The sequence below is a fragment of the Sus scrofa genome, chromosome 11 (genome assembly GCF_000003025.6).
Source record: "Sus scrofa isolate TJ Tabasco breed Duroc chromosome 11, Sscrofa11.1, whole genome shotgun sequence".
Taxonomy (NCBI): Eukaryota; Metazoa; Chordata; class Mammalia; order Artiodactyla; family Suidae; genus Sus; species Sus scrofa.
In genome coordinates, this window is record NC_010453.5 from 52,470,817 (window position 1) to 52,482,910 (window position 12,094).

Here is a 12,094-nt window from a genome sequence, read left to right on the forward strand (position 1 = left end):
ATCGAACCCACACCCTCATGGACACTAGTTGGGTTCGTTTTCACTGAGCCACAAAGGGAACTCTGGCAATATGTTTTTTATCCTAGCTCTTTCCTTGCTCTCCCCCTACTACCAGCAGGGTGAAGAGTTTGGGTTGGCATTTCTCACTTAGGACCCAGTACTCTGAAGGAAATACATCATATGGCATGTTTGCTAATTCATGAGTGTATTAATTCTCCCTATATTCGATAGGAAAATGATTAAGCCATGCTGGGGGGGAGGGGAGACTACTACTTACCACAGAGAACTAAGACATTTACCAGGCTTTATTCCATTTATAATGGAGCAGCTAAGGTCTCCATTTACAGAGCTAAATACATCAGGGTTGAAATCCCAGTTCTTCCACTTACTTGATGAGCAATCTTGAGCAAATATATGAATTTTTCTATGCCATTTCCTTATCCTGTGCAAGGAGAGTAATCGAAGTCATAAACAAATATGCATTATGTATCCATCCCATGGAAGGCACTTTGCTAAATTCTACAGAGAGAGAAGAGGGAGCAAGACAACACAGTTCCTACTTTACCAATTTTTAGTTCTTGTGGAGATTAAACAGGAACTGATGTAAAGTGTTAGCAAATTATCTGAAGCATAATAAGATGTTTACAAATATTACTGCTATAAATGCTATTTCTACCCCAAATATCTATGACATCAAGATCTTGGAGTGATCATTCACTTGTTTATTTAGTTCACTCTGGGGATTGTTACATATTGGAACACATAGATTGTTCCATACAGACTCCCTGAAGTGGGATAGAAATATTTATTCAAATAAAGCAAAATCATGGCTTATTGTAAAACTCCATTAATGACTCAGTGTAAGGCTAAATGCTCTCTATCTGAAATTTATTTGTTCAATTATCTCTACAAAAATTATTTAGCACCTTGTATTCACCCATTATTCAGGTATTTATTGTCTTTCTGCAGACAACTGTTTGCCACCTGCTATTGGCCAGACCCCTTGTTAGATGCTAGGAAGCAAAGTCTGAACTCTTTCCCTCAGGGAATTCTTTATCCGGTGAAATAGTATCCCAGTCAGCTTGGGCTATTATAACAAAACAGCATTGACTTGGTGACTTGAACAACAGGAATTTATTTTATAAAGGCTAGAAGTTGGAGTTCCCATTGGGGCTCAGCGGAAACAAATCTGACTAGCATCCATGAGGTCGAGGGTTCAATCCCTGGCCTTGCTCAGTGGGTTAAGGGTCTGGCATTGCTGTGAGCTGTGGTGTAGGTCGCAGCAGCGGCTTGGATCCTGAGGTGTTGTGGTTGTGGTGCAGGCCAGGGGCTACAGCTCCAATTCAACCCCTAGCCTCGGAACCTCCATATACCACAGGTAAAAAGACAAAAAATAAATAAATAAATAAATAAATAAATAAATAAATAAAGGCTGTAAGTTCAAGAGCAGAGTGCCACATAGTTAATTTCTGGGGACCTCTCTCTTTCTGGCTTGCAAATGTCTACCTTCTTACTGTGTCATCACATGGTCTTTTCTCAATGCATATGGGAACCCATCCTCAAGAACTAATTTGTATGTAATTATGCTCTGAAAGCCCCATCTCCAAATACCATCACATTGAGGGCTAAGACTTCAACATATAAATTGGGGGTGGGGGTGGGCACAAACATCCAGTCCATGAAAAACAGAGATGCAAAAGAACCAATCATTATGACATAAGAGGTCACTTCCCAATGGGAGCTGTTGAGATGGAGATATCAAACAAGGCCTACCCCTCCTAGAGATTGGCTGGAGATAAAGTTAAAGCAAGAGACACCTCAAGTAGCAAGGGGGATTTTTTTTTTTAAGGATGAGGGAGATTTTACTATATTTATAAACTTCAGTAGAAGAATATGTTGCAGTGGTAACAGTGATTGGAGACAACCGAGGAAGCCAAATAATGTAGCAGATGGGCAAGTGTAAAAGGAAGTACACAGATGGCCAGGTTGATTTTCAACAAGAAAAGGGATAACTCCCCCTCTAAGATTACAAAAGAAAACATTCAATAGCCAGAAGGGTAGATACATTTGTAAAGTTAGAAGTTTGAAACAATTCTAGTACTGATTAAGTTTTCTCCAAGACAACTTTCCTCGAGATATCTGAATAGGAGACTTGTTGGATTTTTTTTTTTAATTTTTTAATTTTTAATTCTTTTTTTGCTTTTTAGGGCCACATGTATGGTGTATGGAAGTTCTCAGGCTAGGGGTTGAATTGGAGCGACAGCTGCTGGCTTACACCACAGCCACAGCAGCATAGGGCCCAAACCGCATCTGTGACCTACACCACAGCTCACGGCAACGCCGGATCCTTAACCCACTGAGCGAGGCCAGGGATCGAACCTGAGTCCTCATGGATACTAGTTGGGTTCGTTACTGCTGAGCTGCAATGGGAATTTCCATGTGGCAAATTTTAACATTTGAAATATTTTTTGAGGAAGTAGGAAAGAAAACTACCTAAAGGAAATAAAAAGTAATTGAGAAATACTAAATCCCTTGGTGAGATGACAACCATATATTTATGGTCAGAAAAATGTTTACTTGGGAGAATTTCTTTTTTTTTTAATTGTTATTTCCCCAATACAATTTTTTTCCTACTGTACAGTATGCTGACACAGTTACACGTACATGTATACATTCTTTTTTCTCCCATTATCATGCTCCATCATAAGTGACTAGACATAGTTCTAAGTGCTACACAGCAGGATCTCATTGCTAATTCATTCCAAAGGCAATAGTTTGCATCCATTAACCCCAAGCACCCAACCTACCCCACTCCCTCCCCCTTCCCCTAGGCAACCACAAGTCTATTCTCCAAGTCCATGATTTTTCTTTTCTGTGGAAAGGTTCATTTGTGCCTTATATTAGATTCCAGATATAAGTGATATCATATGGTATTTGTTTTTCTCTTTCTGACTTATTTCACTCAGTATGAGTCTCTAGTTCCATCCATGTTGCTGCAAATGGCATGATTTTGTTGTTTTTTATGGCTGAGTAGTATTCCACTATGTATCTATACCACATCTTCGTAATCTAATCGTCTGTCGATGGACATTTGGGTTGTTTCCATATCTTGGTTATTGTGAATAATGCCGCAATGAAGTACCAAGGAGATGTGGCATTATAACCGTAAATGTCTAAAATCAATAAGCTGTATGATGACACTTATAAGCCCAGCCTCTTTAAAATTCCTGGTACTCAACAATTTCTATTGTTTTTATTGTTAACAAAAAATTGGAAATTCAATTTGCTTTTTCATTTGCCTCTTCTACAACCATTTAAAATCCAATTATCTACCTGGAAACTCTCAAAGGAACATCACACACCACTTTTAACATGACAGGAGCTCTTTGAGTTATTGTTCACCTGACACTCATCATTACTGTGTACCCCACTTCTTAGAGAGCTCTCACATCTAGATCTCCTCCCTATTCTTGCTTCGGTCTTCTACCGAGAATATGCTAATGAAATATATTGATCAACATATTACAAATATAAAATAAGATAAGCAAAAGCCCCTTTGCTCAGTGACTCCTCTACCAGTTGGCATCTTAATAAATAAAATTTTGACATTAGATCTGTATTTTTAGTCCTTCCTCACAATTCAAATACAGAAGGAAATGATTACAAGGAAATGTTAACAGGTCTTGGTACTGTTTTTTGTTCACTTATTTGTTTACTTGTTTTCAGATCTTTTCCTAAGAGCATATGTTTACAACGAAGAAAAGAGAAGAGCATGGCATACCAGGGCAAGGCATCCATGTACATGTTGGGGTTGGGAGACAAATACAAAAGAGAATGAGAGCAGAGAAAGTCAACTGGAGGCCCCATGATGTCACTTCCAAAGCCCAATCCTGCCACTTCTGACAGCTACATCTGCTCTATTCTCGAGATGGTGGCTGCTCAGATAAAGAAAAAATTAAGCTTGGGGCTTAAGGAAAATCGATTATAGGTTTTGTTTGGAGTCTGAGTTTGTTTAAAGAAAAGTTGCAGCACATGAGGGCAAGTGAAGCTGGTGGGAGTTTTAGTTTGAAAGGGTGTGAGTACTGTCAGGGCATTTTTAGGCATTGGGAAATACAGATCAACAGCTTAGGAAGGTGAGAAAGTTTGGAGACAATTTGGAAATCATTCACTGGAAATGATCTCCATCAGTTCAGGTCATGGATTCATGTTTACTTACTCCTGGAAGAGGAGGAATGCTTAAAAATAAAAATGCAGTTTCACACTGTGACTGAGATCTCCGATCTTACACTCTGATAGTTTTTTTTTTTTTTTTTTTTTTTTTTTTTTTTTTTTTTTTGGTCTTTTTAGGGCCATACCCTAAACTTCCAGCATATGGAAGTTCCCAGGGTAGGGGTCACATCAGAGCCGCAGTTGCCAGCCACAGCCACGGCAATGCCAGATCCGAGCCATGTCTGTAGCTAACACCACAGCCCAGAGCAATGCTGGATCCTTAACCCAGTGAGCAAGACCAGGGATCGAACCCACATCCTCATGGATACTAGACGGGGTCCTTACCGCTGAGCCACAATAGAAACTCCAATAGTTGATGCCAAATTACTGCTCCAGGAATTTCTATGTCACTTTGGGCAAGACATTCAAAATATCTTAGCCTCAGCAGGAACTCTGGTAACATAGAGATAATAATTATTTCACAGTTTTGGTGGAGGATTGAGTGGGAAAATCATGTAAAGTGCTGAGCAGATGCCTGAGATTACTGCTGTGTCCTCAACAGGTAATATTATTAGGTTCGCATTATTAGCTTACGTATAAAAGTTGGCAGGCTTGGCTTTCACCAATTTTTGGTTTCTTAAACAACTATTAGTCACAATCTTCACCACATACATAAGAATACTTGGTAAAACATAAGGGTGTTATTTAACGGCCTTAAAAAGAAAAAAAAAATCTGGTAAGAGAGGAGAAAGCACCTGGTGAATGTTAGTATATTCACAGCCTACAGGAAATTCAGTTCAATGAAAAAAGGAAATCCACCATCGGTCTGGAACAACTGTCAGCCTCTAAAATTGATTTTCCTGAGTGTAGAGTGATAATCTTTTACCTAAGTTTCTTAGAGCGAAGGCTTTACAAGGGGGTTGTCTGATAGTGAAGTCTGTTTTAAAAGATATTTCTGTAAACATGCTAAAGTACTTCCTGTCTCAAACTAGTTCTTGCTGAATGACACGGCCCTGTACAGTGTGAGTGCCTGGAGCTGAAAATGCAGGAAGCGATAGATCATTCTTAATGAATAAATCATGTGTGTTCCTGCTGTCAATTCTGCTAACGCGTTTGTAGAAGCCAAGGCTGGTGCTGTGGTCAACTGTCAATAATTAGGACCAAGCAGGTCAGCTATTTAGTATCTTGACATAGCAGTAACATCTGTTCCTGTATATATTTCTTTTAAAGCATTGAAATACAACTTAGAAAAAAGTAGTTCCTAGAATATCTTTTTAACCAGGGTTTTTTTCCATGTGGAGAAATAAAACATACATAAAACAATTTTTGAATCATAAAGATAACCCTGTTGTTAGAGGCACTGAATTCTTAAATTATTTATTATTAGAAGACTGACTGTTTTATATTTAAAGCCATTAGTTGCTATAACAATTTTGGCAATGTATCTACAATAGTAATAGGAATGAACTCCATATGAACATGAAAAAGTAAAAAGGGAGAAAATTTATAGATGCTTTACTTTTTTAAGAAGAAATGAAACTGTCCATTCCATTTTGGAAGGAACAGTAGTTATTATTAAAGAAAGTACAAATCAAATATATTCAATCAAATATATTCAGCAGAATCAAAACGGCTTAGCAGTTTACATTCATTTTACATAAGCAGGTGTAGTTTCCCATTAAAGACAGATGTAAAGCACTAAATGCAACATATGTGTCCGTCATTTAAAGTGATTTTTAATGCTTACTCTTATTCTCTTTAAAGTCATAAGTTTACCCAGTGTTTGTTTCAGTTCTTAACTGCACCCAAAACTTCTCCTTCATTTAGCAAGTATCTGTACATTTTTGGAAATTTTGGCTTTAATTATGAAACAGATTTTTTTCATACAAAAACATTCATTAAATAGACAAATGTGAAGCAGGCACTACACTTTTTTGGCCCAATAATCATGTGATTCTTATTCTAAAGAAACATTATCATTATTATTATTATTTTGTCTTTTTAGGGCCGCGCCTGTGGCATATGGAGGTTCCCAGGCTAGGGGTCTCATCAGAGCTGTAGCTGTGGGCCTACACCAGAACTATAGCAACACGGGATCCAAGCTGCATCTGCGACCTACACCACAGCTCATGGCAATACCAAATCCTTAACCCACTCAGTAAGGCCAGGGATCAAACCCCCAACCTCATGGTTCCCAGTCGGATTTGCTTCTGCTGTGCCACAACAGGAACTCCAAGAAACATTATCATTAACCTAGGTAAGAGAGGTGAATTCATTTTTACAATACAGTGTGATAATAGCCATGATAAAGGCATTTGTAGGACATGAAGTGCTCATAGAACAGGGGCAGTTAAATCATGCAGACTGGTGATGAAAGTATACTTAGTGCAGGAGTTCCCACTGTGGCTCAGGGTAATGAAGTTGACTAGTATCCATGAGGATGTGGTTTGATCCCTGGCCTCACTCACTGGATTAAGGATCCAACATTGCCATGAGCTCTGGTGTAGGTCACAGAGGCAGCTTGGATCCCACGTTGCTGTGGCTGTGACATAGGTTGGCAGCTACATCGCTGATTTGACACCCTGGGAACTTCCATATGCTGCACCTGCACCCCCTCCCCCAAGGGAAAAAAAGGATCATGCAGACAGGAAAGTGACAGTATATTATTATTATTATTTTTTTGTCTCTTTACCATTTCTTGGGCTGCTCTTGTGGCATATGGAGGTTCCCAGGCTAGGGGTCGAATTGGAGGTGTAGCCACCGGCCTACACCAGAGCCACAGCAACTCGGGATCTGAGCCGCATCTGCAACCTACACCGCAGCTCATGGCAACGCCGGATCCTTAACCCACTGAGCAAGGCCAGGGATTGAACCCGCAACCTCATGATTCCTATTCAGATTCGTTAACCACTGAGCCACGACAGGAACTCCCGAGAGTGACAGTATATTAAACTAGAGTGTCAGGCACGGTCCTGATCACAAAGGGCCTTGTGGGTTAAATTAAAGTACCCGAATTTTGACTAGAAAGCTAAAGGAGGCAGTAAAGAATTTTACTTAGAAGTAATGTGTGATCAAATAGGCACTTTCAGAGAATTTACTCCTCCCCAGGAGTAGAGGGCAGATGTAAGAATGAGGTTGGAAGATAGGAGACCAGTTAGGAGGTTGTTGCTGTAGGTCAACAGTAAAGTACGGATTTCTGGGTTAATGTGGCAGTTTATGATAGCAGACTCGTATCGAAGCTGACATATTTGAGAGGTCCTTAGAGTATAAAGTCTTAAGTTCTTGGTAAGGTGGGTGGTGAGGAAGAAAGAGAAGATATGAGTAAACCCTGTATTTTCCACATTAATTCTTCCTCAAGAATAGAGAGGCACATTATTATTATTAATATTATTATTTATATATATATTTTTTACCATTTCTTGGGCCGCTCCTGCAGCATATGGAGGTTCCCAGGCTAGGGGGCTAATTGGAGCTGCAGCCACCGGTCTACGCCAGAGCCACAGCAACACGGGATCCGAGCCACATCTGCAACCTACACCACAGCTCATGGCAACGCTGGATCCTTAACCCACTGAGCAAGACCAGGGACCGAACCCCCAACCTCATGGTTCCTAGTCGGATTCGTTAACCACTGCTCCACGACGGGAACTCCTAGACAGGCACATTATTGACAAGAATTATTGACTATTTTCTGTATGCCATAGGTACAAATGGAATTGTAAATAATATTAAATATTTAAATATGTATGTATTTATACGGCTTTGAGTGCAAAAATTAAGAACACTGTTCTAGTTTCCTGTGGCTGCTGTAGTAAATTACCACAAACTTAGTGATTTAAAACCACAGAAATGTATTATTTTACGGTTCTAGAATCCAAAATCATGACATCAGTCTCACTGGACTGATATCAAAGTATTGGCGGGGCTATGCTCTCACTGGAGGATGCAGGTAAGTCTATCCTTTGCCTCTTCCAGTTTCTGGGGGCTGTTGTCATTTCCTGGCTTGTGCCCATCTCACTCCAGTCTTCAAAGTCATCTTCTCAACTATCTCAGTTCTGCTTTCACATCACTTTGTTCGGCTGTGAAATACCTCCTTCTCTTTTACAAGGGCACTCGTGATTGTATTTAGGGCCTGTTCAATAATCCAGAATAATAACCCCATTTCAAGACCTTTAAAGAATCCAGAGCTTAGGACCTAATATCTTTGGGAGCCATTATTCAGCCTAGTAAAATTCCTACTGATATATACTCAAAACAGTAGAATATCAAGATTAGCTATACTCTTCTGTTTCCAACAATAAGTAACAGTTGATAAACTGTGACAAGAGAGCTGGGTATTTGGGGAACATTCTATTTGTTTCCACTTGCAGGAGGTCCCTAGAACAGGCAAAGTCATAGAGATGGAAAATAGAATAGATGTTATCAGGGGCTGGGAAAGGTTCTATCTCTGTTCTGGCTTCACATCACCTTCTTCTCTTGGAGAGTTATAGTTCAATGCATGCAGAGCTTCTGTTTGGGAAGATGATAAAAGTTCTGGGAATAAACAGTGATGATGGTTGTACAACATTGTGAGTGTACTCAATCACACTGAATTTTACACTTAAAATGGTTAAGGTGGTAAATTAAGGTATTCATATTTTACCACAATAAAAAAATCAGTGGAAAACAAATGTGTTCTGCCTTATAAAAAAATGCTAACCCAAGGAGGTCAGAGGTCACAGATACAAACTTATGATGAGAAGTGGCTTAATTCTCCCACTGACCCCTTGACTGAACATACAATGTCACCAACAGTACCCTAAATAGATGTTTTGAGAGTTGCTTCCCTGCAAGAGGTCCTAGGGGTCAGATAGAGGTGGCTGCAAAACTTTAAGATTAAAAAAAAAAAAAAAAAAGAGTGGAAACAAAAACCATACAAAACAAGATAAAAAAAGAACAAAAATTCGCCACCACTCTGGGAGTTCCTGTTGTGGCTCACAGGTTAAGGACATGATATTGTCTCTATGAGGATGTTGGTTCAATCCTTGGCCTTGCTCAGTGAGTTAAAGGATCTAACGTTTCTGCAAGCTGCAGCATGGGTCACAGATGCAGATCAGATCTGGTGTTGCTATGCCTGTGGCGCAGGCCTCAGCTGCAGCTCCAATTTGACCCCTAGCCCAGTCACTTTCATATGTCACAGGTGCAACTGTAAAAAGAAAAAAAATTCTCTACCACTCCAGATAAGACTACAAAACAAGGTTCAAAAACATCTGAAAAATATGATGCTAAGCAAACTATCAATCAATTATACGAAATTAAAAATGCAGAACAAACCAGGTTGTGAAGGAATATTTAAAACAAATATGTTTGGAGGATTTATACTTATGACTATGATGGAGTATCAGGAACTGGGCTGACATTTTTCTCCTTTTAGAATAAGAAAAGAGAACAAAGATATGACACACTGGTTTTCAGACACTGGATAATACCACAGAAGAGGGTGATCCTTGAAAAAAGGATAAGAGCTGACATGGGTGACCACTACAAATGCCCCAGTATAAGACAGTTTTCAGAATGCAGTAAGGCAGGGGGGAAATGAAACAGAGACTGGCTATCTCACAGGAGGTAAAGATAAGAGTTTGGGGAGTTCAACTAGCTAAAATTTGGGGGACAGCAAAGTGGAGAAAAAGGAAACTACATTGACAAGGTAATGAAGATCTTTTTGGAATTTTGGTTAGGTACTGATCTACAAATATGAGAGAGAGAGAACTATTCGAGGGCAATGGCATGAGGGTGGGGGGCAACCATAATGTATGAAACAGTAGGTCAAAAATTCCCTTCATTACATTTGGGCATAAGGTAAAGTCCTTAGGAATGTATCACCTTACATGCTCATGGAAAATCTACACAAGCCAGAAGGCAATCAAATAGTCTTTGAAATACTGAAAAGGGGAAAAAAACTGTCAACCTAGAATTATATACCTAGGAAAAATATCTTTCAAATTGAAAGTGAAATAAAGATTTCTAGACTAACAAAAAGGAGAAAGTCTAGCACTAGCAGTCCTATATTACTATATATCTAAGATAGACAGATAGATAGATAGACAGATAAATAGATATAGATATAGTAATTCAATAGGGAGTAATAAAATAATACCACATAAAAATATGGAGCTACAAAAAATATAAAGGCCCTCCAGGAAAGGTAAATATTTGGGTAAGAGACAAGAAAAATAAGAATGCATTAATCATATATGTTGCAGAAATCAGAACAAAAAATAAAGAGCAGAGATGAATGAAAAAGAAAACTCTGAAAAACATGAGAAAGAATGAATGGTTCTTAATTCTGGTTCTCTGAATAAATCAGTACATTTGGTAAATATGTACTCATAATGATTGAGAAAAAAGGAGATGCATATTACCAATGTCAGGAATAAAAAAGGGTCACATAGCTAGAAACTCTACAGATAATAAGAAAATACTGAGAGAACATTATAACAATTTTAAGCCAATAAATTTTTGCAACTGGATAAATCTTTTGAAAGAAACAAACTGTCAAATATCAATCAAAAATGCAAAAATATGAATGTCATCTATTATAGGCTAAATTGTTTTGTCAGCCAATCTCTCCACGCAATTTATACATTGAAGCCCTTACTCTTAGTACCTCAGAATATGACTGTATTTGCAGATAAGGTCTTTAAAGAGGTAATTATGTTAAAATAAGGTTGTGAGGTTGGGCCCTTATTCAACCTGACCGGGGTCATTATAAGAAAAGGAAATGTGGACACACTGAGACACCAGGCATTTGGACACACAGAGAAAGACCTTCTGAGGACACAGTGATAATTGGCCATCTACAGGCCAAGGAGAGAGGCCTCAGAGGAAACCAAATCTGCCAACACCTTAATCTTGGACTTCCGGCCTCCACACTGGGAGAAAATAAACTTCTGCTGCTTAAGTGACCCAATGCGGTGTTTTCTTATGGCAGCCCTGGCAATTTAGTACAGCTTCAGGTAGATTACATCAATTAAGTCGTTTTGATAAAAAAAAAACCTCTAGAATTAGGTGGCTTCTATTGTAAATTCTTCCAAATTTTTACAGATCAATTGATATCAATTCTACACAAAACCTTTCAGAAAGCAGAAAAGATGAGAATACCTTATAATGCATTTTATGGGTCCAGCATTACTCTGATACTCAAACCAGACCAAATCATTCTTCAAAAAAATTTTTTCAGTTAATGTCTTTCATGAATATAAACAAAAAGTCCTTAAAGTCATTTTTAGGAAATCAAATCTCCAGATAAATAAAATGATATTGTGAAAGGCAGAAGAGCAGCTTCCCCAAATGTTCATGTCCTAATCACTAGAAACTATGACCATGTTACCTTACATGGCAAAAGAAAGTTTGGGGATGTGATTAAATTAAGAATCTTAAAATAGGGAAATGATCCTGGATTACCCAGGTGGACCCAATGTAACCACACAGGTCCTTAAAAGTGAAAGAAGGGGGCAAAAGGAGGGGGATGTGATTGCGTGGGGATCATCAGAGAAAGGCAACGTGGCTGGCTGTGAAGACGGAGGATGGGGAACACTAGTTAAGCAATGTGGATGTGGAAAGACTAGTTAAGAAAGGTGGAAGCTGGCCAAAGTTAGGAAATACGTTCTCCCTCAAGCCCTCCAGAAAGGTACACAGCCCTGCCAAGACCTTGATTTTAGCCCAGTAAGGCCTCTATCAAACTTCTAAACAACAGGCTGCAAGATAATAATTTTGCATTAAGTCAGTGAATTTGTGGAATTTGTTTAGAAAAGAATACAGTATTTTATACATTCAAGCAGGATGCATACCAGGAATGCAATGCTGGTTTAACATTTGAAAATCTATCAGTGTGATTTACTGTGTT

General features: G+C 38.8%; 2 long non-coding RNA genes across 3 annotated transcripts in view; one reads left to right on the top strand and one right to left on the bottom strand.

Annotated features, from left to right (window-relative positions):
* LOC110255835 overlaps positions 1-12,094 on the bottom strand; it is a 542,938-nt gene that overhangs the window by 60,967 nt on the left and 469,877 nt on the right. The gene's annotated exons all lie outside the window — the stretch shown is intronic.
* LOC106505319 overlaps positions 1-12,094 on the top strand; it is a 63,823-nt gene that overhangs the window by 48,949 nt on the left and 2,780 nt on the right. The window lies entirely within an intron of this gene.